Below are 10,000 nucleotides of genomic sequence, written 5' to 3'. Positions count from 1 at the left end.
TGTGTGGCTAGATTAAGCGAGACCGTTCTCTGCTGGTTGAAAAAGCTTACAGCACCTGGTATTCCCAGGCTGTCTCCCATCCAAGTACTAACCAGGCCCGACCCTGCTTAGCTTCTGAGATCAGACGAGATCGGGCGCATCCAGGCTGGTATGGGCGTAAGCAGAAGGTGCAGCTTGAAATACCTCTGATATGGAGTTGAAGATAAGTCATATAATATAAGTCATTGATTTGTTGGTTTTATTTGTTGGAGTTAAAGTGCCTTAACCATGTGCAAAACACTTTAGGACGTGAGCTGTCGCTCTTACCACGTTGAAATATGTGTGGGTAGATTAAGCGAGAGCGCTCTCTGCTGGTTGAAAAAGCTTACAACACCTGGTATTCCCAGGCGGTCTCCCATCCAAGTACTAACCAGGCCCGACCCTGCTTAGCTTCTGAGATCAGACGAGATCGGGCGCATCCAGGCTGGTATGGCCGTAAGCTGAAGCTGCAGCTTGAAATACTTCTTAAATGGAGTTGAAGATAAGTATATAATACAAGTCATTGATTTGTTGGTGATAATAATTTAGAAGCGCTTATTTGTTGGAGTTAAAGTGCCTTAACCATGTGCAAAACACTTTAGGACGTGAGCTGTCGCTGTTACCACGTTGAAATATGTGTGGGTAGATTAAGCGAGAGCGCTCTCTGCTGGTTGAAAATGCTTACAGCACCTGGTATTCCCAGGCGGTCTCCCATCCAAGTACTAACCAGGCCCGACCCTGCTTAGCTTCCGAGATCAGACGAGATCGGGCGCATCCAGGCTGGTATGGCCGTAAGCAGAAGCTGCAGCTAGAAATACCTCTTATATGGAGTTGAAGATAAGTCATAGAATATAAGTCATTGATTTGTTGGTTTGTTGGAGTTAAAGTGCCTTAACCATGTGCAAAACAATTTAGGACGTGAGCTGTCGCTGTTACCACATTGAAATATGTGTGGGTAGATTAAGCGAGAGCGCTCTCTGCTGGTTGAAAAAGCTTACAGCACCTGGTATTCCCAGGCGGTCTCCCATCCAAGTACTAAACAGGCCCGACCCTGCTTAGCTTCCGAGATCAGACGAGATCGGGCGCATCCAGGCTGGTATGGCCGTAAGCAGAAGCTGCAGCTTGAAATGTCTCTTATATGGAGTTGAAGATAAGTCATATAATATAAGTCATTGATTTGTTGGTGATAATAATTTAGAAGCGCTTATTTGTTGGAGTTAAAGTGCCTTAACGATGTGCAAAACACTTTAGGACGTGAGCTGTCGCTGTTACCACGTTGAAATATGTGTGGGTAGATTAAGCGAGAGCGCTCTCTGCTGGTTGAAAAAGCTTACAGCACCTGGTATTTCCAGGCTGTCTCCCATCCAAGTACTAACCAAGCCCGACCCTGCTTAGCTTCCGAGATCAGACGAGATCGGGCGCATCCAGGCTGGTATGGCCGTAAGCTGAAGCTGAAGCTGCAGCTTGAAATACCTCTTATATGGAGTTGAAGATAAGTCATATGATATAAGTCATTGATTTGTTGGTTTTATTTGTTGGAGTTAAAGTGCCTTAACCATATGCAAAACACTTTAGGACGTGAGCTGTCGCTGTTACCACGTTGAAATATGTGTGGCTAGATTAAGCGAGACCGTTCTCTGCTGGTTGAAAAAGCTTACAGCACCTGGTATTCCCAGGCTGTCTCCCATCCAAGTACTAACCAGGCCCGACCCTGCTTAGCTTCTGAGATCAGACGAGATCGGGCGCATCCAGGCTGGTATGGGCGTAAGCAGAAGCTGCAGCTTGAAATACCTCTGATATGGAGTTGAAGATAAGTCATAGAATATAAGTCATTGATTTGTTGGTTTTATTTGTTGGAGTTAAAGTGCCTTAACCATGTGCAAAAGACTTTAGGACGTGAGCTGTCGCTCTTACCACGTTGAAATATGTGTGGGTAGATTAAGCGAGAGCGCTCTCTGCTGGTTGAAAAAGCTTACAACACCTGGTATTCCCAGGCGGTCTCCCATCCAAGTACTAACCAGGCCCGACCCTGCTTAGCTTCTGAGATCAGACGAGATCGGGCGCATCCAGGCTGGTATGGCCGTGAGCTGAAGCTGCAGCTTGAAATACTTCTTAAATGGAGTTGAAGATAAGTATATAATACAAGTCATTGATTTGTTGGTGATAATAATTTAGAAGCGCTTATTTGTTGGAGTTAAAGTGCCTTAACCATGTGCAAAACACTTTAGGACGTGAGCTGTCGCTGTTACCACGTTGAAATATGTGTGGGTAGATTAAGCGAGAGCGCTCTCTGCTGGTTGAAAAAGCTTACAGCACCTGGTATTTCCAGGCTGTCTCCCATCCAAGTACTAACCAAGCCCGACCCTGCTTAGCTTCCGAGATCAGACGAGATCGGGCGCATCCAGGCTGGTATGGCCGTAAGCTGAAGCTGAAGCTGCAGCTTGAAATACCTCTTATATGGAGTTGAAGATAAGTCATATGATATAAGTCATTGATTTGTTGGTTTTATTTGTTGGAGTTAAAGTGCCTTAACCATATGCAAAACACTTTAGGACGTGAGCTGTCGCTGTTACCACGTTGAAATATGTGTGGCTAGATTAAGCGAGACCGTTCTCTGCTGGTTGAAAAAGCTTACAGCACCTGGTATTCCCAGGCTGTCTCCCATCCAAGTACTAACCAGGCCCGACCCTGCTTAGCTTCTGAGATCAGACGAGATCAGGCGCATCCAGGCTGGTATGGGCGTAAGCAGAAGCTGCAGCTTGAAATACCTCTGATATGGAGTTGAAGATAAGTCATAGAATATAAGTCATTGATTTGTTGGTTTTATTTGTTGGAGTTAAAGTGCCTTAACCATGTGCAAAAGACTTTAGGACGTGAGCTGTCGCTCTTACCACGTTGAAATATGTGTGGGTAGATTAAGCGAGAGCGCTCTCTGCTGGTTGAAAAAGCTTACAACACCTGGTATTCCCAGGCGGTCTCCCATCCAAGTACTAACCAGGCCCGACCCTGCTTAGCTTCTGAGATCAGACGAGATCGGGCGCATCCAGGCTGGTATGGCCGTAAGCTGAAGCTGCAGCTTGAAATACTTCTTAAATGGAGTTGAAGATAAGTATATAATACAAGTCATTGATTTGTTGGTGATAATAATTTAGAAGCGCTTATTTGTTGGAGTTAAAGTGCCTTAACCATGTGCAAAACACTTTAGGACGTGAGCTGTCGCTGTTACCAAGTTGAAATATGTGTGGGTAGATTAAGCGAGAGCGCTCTCTGCTGGTTGAAAATGCTTACAGCACCTGGTATTCCCAGGCGGTCTCCCATCCAAGTACTAACCAGGCCCGACCCTGCTTAGCTTCCGAGATCAGACGAGATCGGGCGCATCCAGGCTGGTATGGCCGTAAGCAGAAGCTGCAGCTAGAAATACCTCTTATATGGAGTTGAAGATAAGTCATAGAATATAAGTCATTGATTTGTTGGTTTTATTTGTTGGAGTTAAAGTGCCTTAACCATGTGCAAAACACTTTAGGACGTGAGCTGTCGCTGTTACCACGTTGAAATATGTGTGGGTAGATTAAGCGAGAGCGCTCTCTGCTGGTTGAAAAAGCTTACAGCACCTGGTATTCCCAGGCGGTCTCCCATCCAAGTACTAAACAGGCCCGACCCTGCTTAGCTTCCGAGATCAGACGAGATCGGGCGCATCCAGGCTGGTATGGCCGTAAGCAGAAGCTGCAGCTTGAAATATCTCTTATATGGAGTTGAAGATAAGTCATATAATATAAGTCATTGATTTGTTGGTGATAATAATTTAGAAGCGCTTATTTGTTGGAGTTAAAGTGCCTTAACCATGTGAAAAACACTTTTGGACGTGAGCTGTCGCTGTTACCACGTTGAAATATGTGTGGGTAGATTAAGCGAGAGCGCTCTCTGCTGGTTGAAAAAGCTTACAGCACCTGGTATTCCCAGGCGGTCTCCCATCCAAGTACTAACCAGGCCCGACCCTGCTTAGCTTCCGAGAACAGACGAGATCGGGCGCATCCAGGCTGGTATGGCCATAAGCAGAAGCTGCAGCTTGAAATACCTCTTATATGGAGTTGAAGATAAGTCATAGAATATAAGTCATTGATTTGTTGGTTTTATTTGTTGGAGTTAAAGTGCCTTAACCATGTGCAAAACACTTTTGGACGTGAGCTGTCGCTCTTACCACGTTTAAATATGTGTGGGTAGATTAAGCGAGAGCGCTCTCTGCTGGTTGAAAAAGCTTACAGCACCTGGTATTCCCAGGCGGTCTCCCATCCAAGTACTAACCAGGCCCTACCCTGCTTAGCTTCCGAGATCAGACGAGATCGGGCGCATCCAGGCTGGTATGGCCGTTAGCAGAAGCTGCAGCTTGAAATACCTCTTATATGGAGTTGAAGATAAGTCATATAATACAAGTCATTGATTTGTTGGTGATAATAATTTAGAAGCGCTTATTTGTTGGAGTTAAAGTGCCTTAACCATGTGCAAAACACTTTAGGACGTGAGCTGTCGCTGTTACCACGTTGAAATATGTGTAGGTAGATTAAGCGAGAGCGCTCTCTGCTGGTTGAAAATGCTTACAGCACCTGGTATTCCGAGGCGGTGTCCCATCCAAGTACTAACCAGGCCCGACCCTGCTTAGCTTCCGAGATCAGACGAGATCGGGCGCATCCAGGCTGGTATGGCCGTAAGCAGAATCTGCTGCTTGAAATACCTCTTATATGGAGTTGAAGATAAGTCATAGCATATAAGTCATTGATTTGTTGGTTTTATTTGTTGGAGTTAAAGTGCCTTAACCATGTGCAAAACCCTTTAGGACGTGAGCTGACGCTGTTACCACGTTGAAATATGTGTGGGTAGATTAAGCGAGAGCGCTCTCTGCTGGTTGAAAAAGCTTACAGCACCTGATATTCCCAGGCGGTCTCCCATCCAAGTACTAACCAGGCCCGACCCTGCTTAGCTTCCGAGATCAGACGAGATCGGGCGCATCCAGGCTGGTATGGCCGTAAGCTGAAGCTGCAGCTTGAAATACCTCTTATATGGAGTTGAAGATAAGTCATAGAATATAAGTCATTGATTTGTTGGTTTTATTTGTTGGAGTTAAAGTGCCTTAACCATGTGCAAAACACTTTAGGACGTGAGCTGTCGCTCTTACCACGTTGAAATATGTGTAGGTAGATTAAGCGAGAGCGCTCTCTGCTGGTTGAAAATGCTTACAGCACCTGGTATTCCGAGGCGGTCTCCCATCCAAGTACTAACCAGGCCCGACCCTGCTTAGCTTCCGAGATCAGACGAGATCGGGCGCATCCAGGCTGGTATGGCCGTAAGCAGAATCTGCTGCTTGAAATACTTCTTATATGGAGTTGAAGATAAGTCATAGAATATAAGTCATTGATTTGTTGGTTTTATTTGTTGGAGTTAAAGTGCCTTAACCATGTGCAAAACACTTTAGGACGTGAGCTGTCGCTGTTACCACGTTGAAATATGTGTGGGTAGATTAAGCGAGAGCGCTCTCTGCTGGTTGAAAAAGCTAACAGCACCTGATATTCCCAGGCGGTCTCCCATCCAAGTACTAACCAGGCCCGACCCTGCTTAGCTTCCGAGATCAGACGAGATCTGGCGCATCCAGGCTGGTCTGGCCGTAAGCTGAAGCTGCAGCTTGAAATACCTCTTATATGGAGTTGAAGATAAGTCATATAATATAAGTCATTGATTTGTTGGTGATAATAATTTAGAAGCGCTTATTTGTTGGGTTTAAAGTGCCTTAACCATGTGCAAAACACTTTAGGACGTGAGCTGTCGCTGTTACCACGTTGAAATATGTGTGGGTAGATTAAGCGAGAGCGCTCTCTGCTGGTTGAAAATGCTTACAGCACCTGGTATTCCCAGGCGGTCTCCCATCCAAGTACTAACCAGGCCCGACCCTGCTTAGCTTCCGAGATCAGACAAGATCGGGCACATCCAGGCTGGTATGGCCGTAAGCAGAAGCTGCTGCTTGAAATACCTCTTATATGGAGTTGAAGATAAGTTATATAATATAAGTCATTGATTTGTTGGTGATAATAATTTAGAAGCGCTTATTTGTTGGAGTTAAAGTGCCTTAACCATGTGAAAAACACTTTTGGACGTGAGCTGTCGCTCTTACCACGTTGAAATATGTGTGGGTAGATTAAGCGAGAGCGCTCTCTGCTGGTTGAAAAAGCTTACAGCACCTGGTATTCCCAGGCGGTCTCCCATCCAAGTACTAACCAGGCCCGACCCTGCTTAGCTTCCGAGATCAGACGAGATCGGGCGCATCCAGGCTGGTATGGCCGTAAGCAGAAGCTGCAGCTTGAAATACCTCTTATATGGAGTTGAAGATAAGTCATAGAATATAAGTCATTGATTTGTTGGTTTTATTTGTTGGAGTTAAAGTGCCTTAACCATGTGCAAAACACTTTAGGACGTGAGCTGTCGCTCTTACCACGTTGAAATATGTGTGGGTAGATTAAGCAAGAGCGCTCTCTGCTGGTTGAAAGAGCTTACAGCACCTGGTATTCCCAGGCGGTCTCCCATTCAAGTACTAACCAGGCCCGACCCTGCTTAGCTTCCGAGATCAGACGAGATCGGGCGCATCCAGGCTGGTATGGCCGTAAGCTGAAGCTGCAGCTTGAAATACTTCTTATATGGAGTTGAAGATAAGTATATAATACAAGTCATTGATTTGTTCGTGATAATAATTTAGAAGCGCTTATTTGTTGGAGTTAAAGTGCCTTAACCATGTGCAAAACACTTTAGGACGTGAGCTGTCGCTGTTACCACGTTGAAATATGTGTGGGTAGATTAAGCGAGAGCGCTCTCTGCTGGTTGAAAAAGCTTACAGCACCTGGTATTCCCAGGCGGTCTCCCATCTAAGTACTAACCAGGCCCGACCCTGCTTAGCTTCCGAGATCAGATGAGATCGGGCGCATCCAGGCTGGTATGGCCGTAAGCTGAAGTTGCAGCTTGAAATACCTCTTATATGGAGTTGAAGATAAGTCATATAATATAAGTCATTGATTTGTTGGTGATAATAATTTAGAAGCACTTATTTGTTGGAGTTAAAGTGCCTTAACCATGTGCAAAACACTTTAGGACGTGAGCTGTCGCTGTTACCACGTTGAAATATGTGTGGGTAGATTAAGCGAGAGCGCTCTCTGCAGGTTGAAAATGCTTACAGCACCTGGTATTCCCAGGCGGTCTCCCATCCAAGTACTAACCAGGCCCGACCCTGCTTAGCTTCCGAGATCAGACGAGACCGGGCGCATCCAGGCTGGTATGGCCGTAAGCAGAAGCTGCAGCTTGAAATACCTCTTATTTGGAGTTGAAGATAAGTCATAGAATATAAGTCATTGATCTGTTGGTTTTATTTGTTGGAGTTAAAGTGCTTTAACCATGTGCAAAACACTTTAGGACGTGAGCTGTCGCTGTTACCACGTTGAAATATGTGTGGCTAGATTAAGCGAGAGCGTTCTCTGCTGGTTGAAAAAGCTTACAGCACCTGGTATTCCCAGGCGGTCTCCCATCCAAGTACTAACCAGGCCCGACCCTGCTTAGCTTCCGAGATCAGACGAGATCGGGCGCATCCAGGCTGGTATGGCCGTAAGCTGAAGCTGCAGCTTGAAATACTTCTTATATGGAGTTGAAGATAAGTATATAATACAAGTCATTGATTTGTTTGTGATAATAATTTAGAAGCGCTTATTTGTTGGAGTTAAAGTGCCTTAACCATGTGCAAAACACTTTAGGACGTGAGCTGTCGCTGTTACCACGTTGAAATATGTGTGGGTAGATTAAGCGAGAGCGCTCTCTGCTGGTTGAAAAAGCTTACAGCACCTGGTATTCCCAGGCTGTCTCCCATCCAAGTACTAACCAGGCCGGACCCTGCTTAGCTTCCGAGATCAGACGAGATCGGGCGCATCCAGGCTGGTATGGGCGTAAGCAGAAGCTGCAGCTTGAAATACCTCTGATATGGAGTTGAAGATAAGTCATAGAATATAAGTCATTGATTTGTTGGTTTTATTTGTTGGAGTTAAAGTGCCTTAACCATGTGCAAAAGACTTTAGGACGTGAGCTGTCGCTCTTACCACGTTGAAATATGTGTGGCTAGATTAAGCGAGACCGTTCTCTGCTGGTTGAAAAAGCTTACAGCACCTGGTATTCCCAGGCTGTCTCCCATCCAAGTACTAACCAGGCCCGACCCTGCTTAGCTTCCGAGATCAGACGAGATCGGGCGCATCCAGGCTGGTATGGCCGTAAGCTGAAGCTGCAGCTTGAAATACTTCTTATATGGAGTTAAAGATAAGTATATAATACAAGTCATTGATTTGTTGGTGATAATAATTTAGAAGCGCTTATTTGTTGGAGTTAAAGTGCCTTAACCATGTGCAAAACACTTTAGGACGTGAGCTGTCGCTGTTACCACGTTGAAATATGTGTGGGTAGATTAAGCGAGAGCGCTCTCTGCTGGTTGAAAAAGCTTACAGCACCTGGTATTCCCAGGCGGTCTCCCATCCAAGTACTAACCAAGCCCGACCCTGCTAAGCTTCCGAGATCAGGCGAGATCGGGCGCATCCAGGCTGGTATGGCCGTAAGCTGAAGCTGAAGCTGCAGCTTGAAATACCTCTTATATGGAGTTGAAGATAAGTCATATGATATAAGTCATTGATTTGTTGGTTTTATTTGTTGGAGTTAAAGTGCCTTAACCATGTGCAAAACACTTTAGGACGTGAGCTGTCGCTGTTACCACGTTGAAATATGTGTGGCTAGATTAAGCGAGACCGTTCTCTGCTGGTTGAAAAAGCTTACAGCACCTGGTATTCCCAGGCTGTCTCCCATCCAAGTACTAACCAGGCCCGACGCTGCTTAGCTTCCGAGATCAGACGAGATCGGGCGCATCCAGGCTGGTATGGCCGTAAGCTGAAGCTGAAGCTGCAGCTTGAAATACCTCTTATATGGAGTTGAAGATAAGTCATATAATATAAGTCATTGATTTGTTGGTGATAATAATTTAGAAGCGCTTATTTGTTGGAGTTAAAGTGCCTTAACCATGTGCAAAACACTTTAGGACGTGAGCTGTCGCTGTTACCACGTTGAAATATGTGTGGGTAGATTAAGCGAGAGCGTTCTCTGCTGGTTGAAAAAACTTACAGCAGCTGGTATTCCCAGGCGGTCTGCCATCCAAGTACTAACCAGGCCCGACCCTGCTTATCTTCCGAGATCAGACAAGATTGGGCGCATCCAGGCTGGTATGGCCGTAAGCAGAAGCTGCAGCTTGAAATACCTCTTATATGGAGTTGAAGATAAGTCATATAATACAAGTCATTGATTTGTTGGTGATAATAATTTAGAAGCGCTTATTTGTTGGAGTTAAAGTGCCTTAACCATGTGCAAAACACTTTAGGACGTGAGCTGTCGCTGTTACCACGTTGAAATATGTGTGGGTAGATTAAGCTAGAGGGTTCTCTGCAGGTTGAAAAAACTTACAGCACCTGGTATTCCCAGGCGGTCTCCCATCCAAGTACTAACCAGGCCCGACCCTGCTTAGCTTCCGAGATCAGACGAGATCGGGCGCATCCAGGCTGGTATGGCCGTAAGCAGAAGCTGCAGCTTGAAATACCTCTTATATGGAGTTGAAGATAAGTCATAGAATATAGGTCATAGATTTGTTGGTTTTATTTGTTGGATTTAAAGTGCCTTAACCATGTGCAAAACACTTCAGGACGTGAGCTGTCGCTTTTACCACGTTGAAATATGTGTGGGTAGATTAAGCGAGAGCGCTCTCTGCTGGTTGAAAAAACTTACAGCACCTGGTATTCCCAGGCGGTCTCCCATTCAAGTACTAACCAGGCCCGACCCTGCTTAGCTTCCGAGATCAGACGAGATTGGGCGCATCCAGGCTGGTATGGCCGTAAGCAGAAGCTCCTGCTTGAAATACCTCTTATATGGA

The 10,000-nt window shown here is 45.6% G+C and overlaps 27 non-coding genes and 4 pseudogenes across 27 annotated transcripts; all 31 read right to left on the bottom strand.

The window, feature by feature from the left end:
* Positions 1-43: 43 nt before the first annotated feature.
* Positions 44-162, bottom strand: LOC133433682 (5S ribosomal RNA; annotated as a pseudogene).
* A 199-nt stretch (positions 163-361) lies between these two features.
* On the bottom strand, positions 362-480 carry LOC133434102 (5S ribosomal RNA). Its single transcript, XR_009778259.1, has one exon. It is a non-coding gene; the product is annotated as a 5S ribosomal RNA (ribosomal RNA).
* Positions 481-696: 216 nt separating this feature from the next.
* LOC133433808 (5S ribosomal RNA) lies at positions 697-815 on the bottom strand. The gene has a single exon (XR_009777978.1). It is a non-coding gene; the product is annotated as a 5S ribosomal RNA (ribosomal RNA).
* Positions 816-1,009: 194 nt separating this feature from the next.
* On the bottom strand, positions 1,010-1,128 carry LOC133433898 (5S ribosomal RNA). Its single transcript, XR_009778065.1, has one exon. It is a non-coding gene; the product is annotated as a 5S ribosomal RNA (ribosomal RNA).
* Positions 1,129-1,345: 217 nt separating this feature from the next.
* LOC133433648 (5S ribosomal RNA) lies at positions 1,346-1,464 on the bottom strand. Its single transcript, XR_009777848.1, has one exon. It is a non-coding gene; the product is annotated as a 5S ribosomal RNA (ribosomal RNA).
* A 205-nt stretch (positions 1,465-1,669) lies between these two features.
* Positions 1,670-1,788, bottom strand: LOC133433680 (5S ribosomal RNA; annotated as a pseudogene).
* A 199-nt stretch (positions 1,789-1,987) lies between these two features.
* LOC133433613 (5S ribosomal RNA) lies at positions 1,988-2,106 on the bottom strand. The gene has a single exon (XR_009777814.1). It is a non-coding gene; the product is annotated as a 5S ribosomal RNA (ribosomal RNA).
* A 216-nt stretch (positions 2,107-2,322) lies between these two features.
* Positions 2,323-2,441, bottom strand: LOC133433647 (5S ribosomal RNA). Its single transcript, XR_009777847.1, has one exon. It is a non-coding gene; the product is annotated as a 5S ribosomal RNA (ribosomal RNA).
* Positions 2,442-2,646: 205 nt separating this feature from the next.
* LOC133433632 (5S ribosomal RNA) lies at positions 2,647-2,765 on the bottom strand. The gene has a single exon (XR_009777833.1). It is a non-coding gene; the product is annotated as a 5S ribosomal RNA (ribosomal RNA).
* Positions 2,766-2,964: 199 nt separating this feature from the next.
* LOC133434101 (5S ribosomal RNA) lies at positions 2,965-3,083 on the bottom strand. The gene has a single exon (XR_009778258.1). It is a non-coding gene; the product is annotated as a 5S ribosomal RNA (ribosomal RNA).
* A 216-nt stretch (positions 3,084-3,299) lies between these two features.
* Positions 3,300-3,418, bottom strand: LOC133433806 (5S ribosomal RNA). The gene has a single exon (XR_009777977.1). It is a non-coding gene; the product is annotated as a 5S ribosomal RNA (ribosomal RNA).
* Positions 3,419-3,617: 199 nt separating this feature from the next.
* LOC133433897 (5S ribosomal RNA) lies at positions 3,618-3,736 on the bottom strand. The gene has a single exon (XR_009778064.1). It is a non-coding gene; the product is annotated as a 5S ribosomal RNA (ribosomal RNA).
* A 217-nt stretch (positions 3,737-3,953) lies between these two features.
* LOC133434038 (5S ribosomal RNA) lies at positions 3,954-4,072 on the bottom strand. The gene has a single exon (XR_009778198.1). It is a non-coding gene; the product is annotated as a 5S ribosomal RNA (ribosomal RNA).
* A 199-nt stretch (positions 4,073-4,271) lies between these two features.
* LOC133433883 (5S ribosomal RNA) lies at positions 4,272-4,390 on the bottom strand. The gene has a single exon (XR_009778050.1). It is a non-coding gene; the product is annotated as a 5S ribosomal RNA (ribosomal RNA).
* Positions 4,391-4,607: 217 nt separating this feature from the next.
* Positions 4,608-4,726, bottom strand: LOC133434104 (5S ribosomal RNA). The gene has a single exon (XR_009778261.1). It is a non-coding gene; the product is annotated as a 5S ribosomal RNA (ribosomal RNA).
* A 199-nt stretch (positions 4,727-4,925) lies between these two features.
* On the bottom strand, positions 4,926-5,044 carry LOC133433861 (5S ribosomal RNA). The gene has a single exon (XR_009778029.1). It is a non-coding gene; the product is annotated as a 5S ribosomal RNA (ribosomal RNA).
* A 199-nt stretch (positions 5,045-5,243) lies between these two features.
* LOC133433976 (5S ribosomal RNA) lies at positions 5,244-5,362 on the bottom strand. The gene has a single exon (XR_009778138.1). It is a non-coding gene; the product is annotated as a 5S ribosomal RNA (ribosomal RNA).
* A 199-nt stretch (positions 5,363-5,561) lies between these two features.
* Positions 5,562-5,680, bottom strand: LOC133433634 (5S ribosomal RNA). The gene has a single exon (XR_009777835.1). It is a non-coding gene; the product is annotated as a 5S ribosomal RNA (ribosomal RNA).
* Positions 5,681-5,897: 217 nt separating this feature from the next.
* LOC133434115 (5S ribosomal RNA) lies at positions 5,898-6,016 on the bottom strand. Its single transcript, XR_009778272.1, has one exon. It is a non-coding gene; the product is annotated as a 5S ribosomal RNA (ribosomal RNA).
* Positions 6,017-6,233: 217 nt separating this feature from the next.
* LOC133434204 (5S ribosomal RNA) lies at positions 6,234-6,352 on the bottom strand. The gene has a single exon (XR_009778357.1). It is a non-coding gene; the product is annotated as a 5S ribosomal RNA (ribosomal RNA).
* A 199-nt stretch (positions 6,353-6,551) lies between these two features.
* On the bottom strand, positions 6,552-6,670 carry LOC133433877 (5S ribosomal RNA). The gene has a single exon (XR_009778044.1). It is a non-coding gene; the product is annotated as a 5S ribosomal RNA (ribosomal RNA).
* Positions 6,671-6,886: 216 nt separating this feature from the next.
* On the bottom strand, positions 6,887-7,005 carry LOC133433973 (5S ribosomal RNA). The gene has a single exon (XR_009778135.1). It is a non-coding gene; the product is annotated as a 5S ribosomal RNA (ribosomal RNA).
* Positions 7,006-7,222: 217 nt separating this feature from the next.
* On the bottom strand, positions 7,223-7,341 carry LOC133433955 (5S ribosomal RNA). Its single transcript, XR_009778119.1, has one exon. It is a non-coding gene; the product is annotated as a 5S ribosomal RNA (ribosomal RNA).
* Positions 7,342-7,540: 199 nt separating this feature from the next.
* LOC133434192 (5S ribosomal RNA) lies at positions 7,541-7,659 on the bottom strand. Its single transcript, XR_009778346.1, has one exon. It is a non-coding gene; the product is annotated as a 5S ribosomal RNA (ribosomal RNA).
* A 216-nt stretch (positions 7,660-7,875) lies between these two features.
* LOC133433694 (5S ribosomal RNA) lies at positions 7,876-7,994 on the bottom strand (annotated as a pseudogene).
* A 199-nt stretch (positions 7,995-8,193) lies between these two features.
* Positions 8,194-8,312, bottom strand: LOC133434105 (5S ribosomal RNA). Its single transcript, XR_009778262.1, has one exon. It is a non-coding gene; the product is annotated as a 5S ribosomal RNA (ribosomal RNA).
* A 216-nt stretch (positions 8,313-8,528) lies between these two features.
* LOC133433625 (5S ribosomal RNA) lies at positions 8,529-8,647 on the bottom strand. The gene has a single exon (XR_009777826.1). It is a non-coding gene; the product is annotated as a 5S ribosomal RNA (ribosomal RNA).
* Positions 8,648-8,852: 205 nt separating this feature from the next.
* LOC133433626 (5S ribosomal RNA) lies at positions 8,853-8,971 on the bottom strand. The gene has a single exon (XR_009777827.1). It is a non-coding gene; the product is annotated as a 5S ribosomal RNA (ribosomal RNA).
* A 223-nt stretch (positions 8,972-9,194) lies between these two features.
* Positions 9,195-9,313, bottom strand: LOC133433700 (5S ribosomal RNA; annotated as a pseudogene).
* A 217-nt stretch (positions 9,314-9,530) lies between these two features.
* Positions 9,531-9,649, bottom strand: LOC133433887 (5S ribosomal RNA). Its single transcript, XR_009778054.1, has one exon. It is a non-coding gene; the product is annotated as a 5S ribosomal RNA (ribosomal RNA).
* Positions 9,650-9,848: 199 nt separating this feature from the next.
* On the bottom strand, positions 9,849-9,967 carry LOC133434207 (5S ribosomal RNA). Its single transcript, XR_009778360.1, has one exon. It is a non-coding gene; the product is annotated as a 5S ribosomal RNA (ribosomal RNA).
* Positions 9,968-10,000: the final 33 nt, after the last annotated feature.

This window comes from Cololabis saira, unplaced genomic scaffold (genome assembly GCF_033807715.1).
Source record: "Cololabis saira isolate AMF1-May2022 unplaced genomic scaffold, fColSai1.1 scf045, whole genome shotgun sequence".
NCBI lineage: Eukaryota > Metazoa > Chordata > Actinopteri > Beloniformes > Belonidae > Cololabis > Cololabis saira.
The sequence above is the reverse complement of the archived record's forward strand: the minus strand, read 5'-3'. Positions and strand labels throughout refer to the sequence as shown.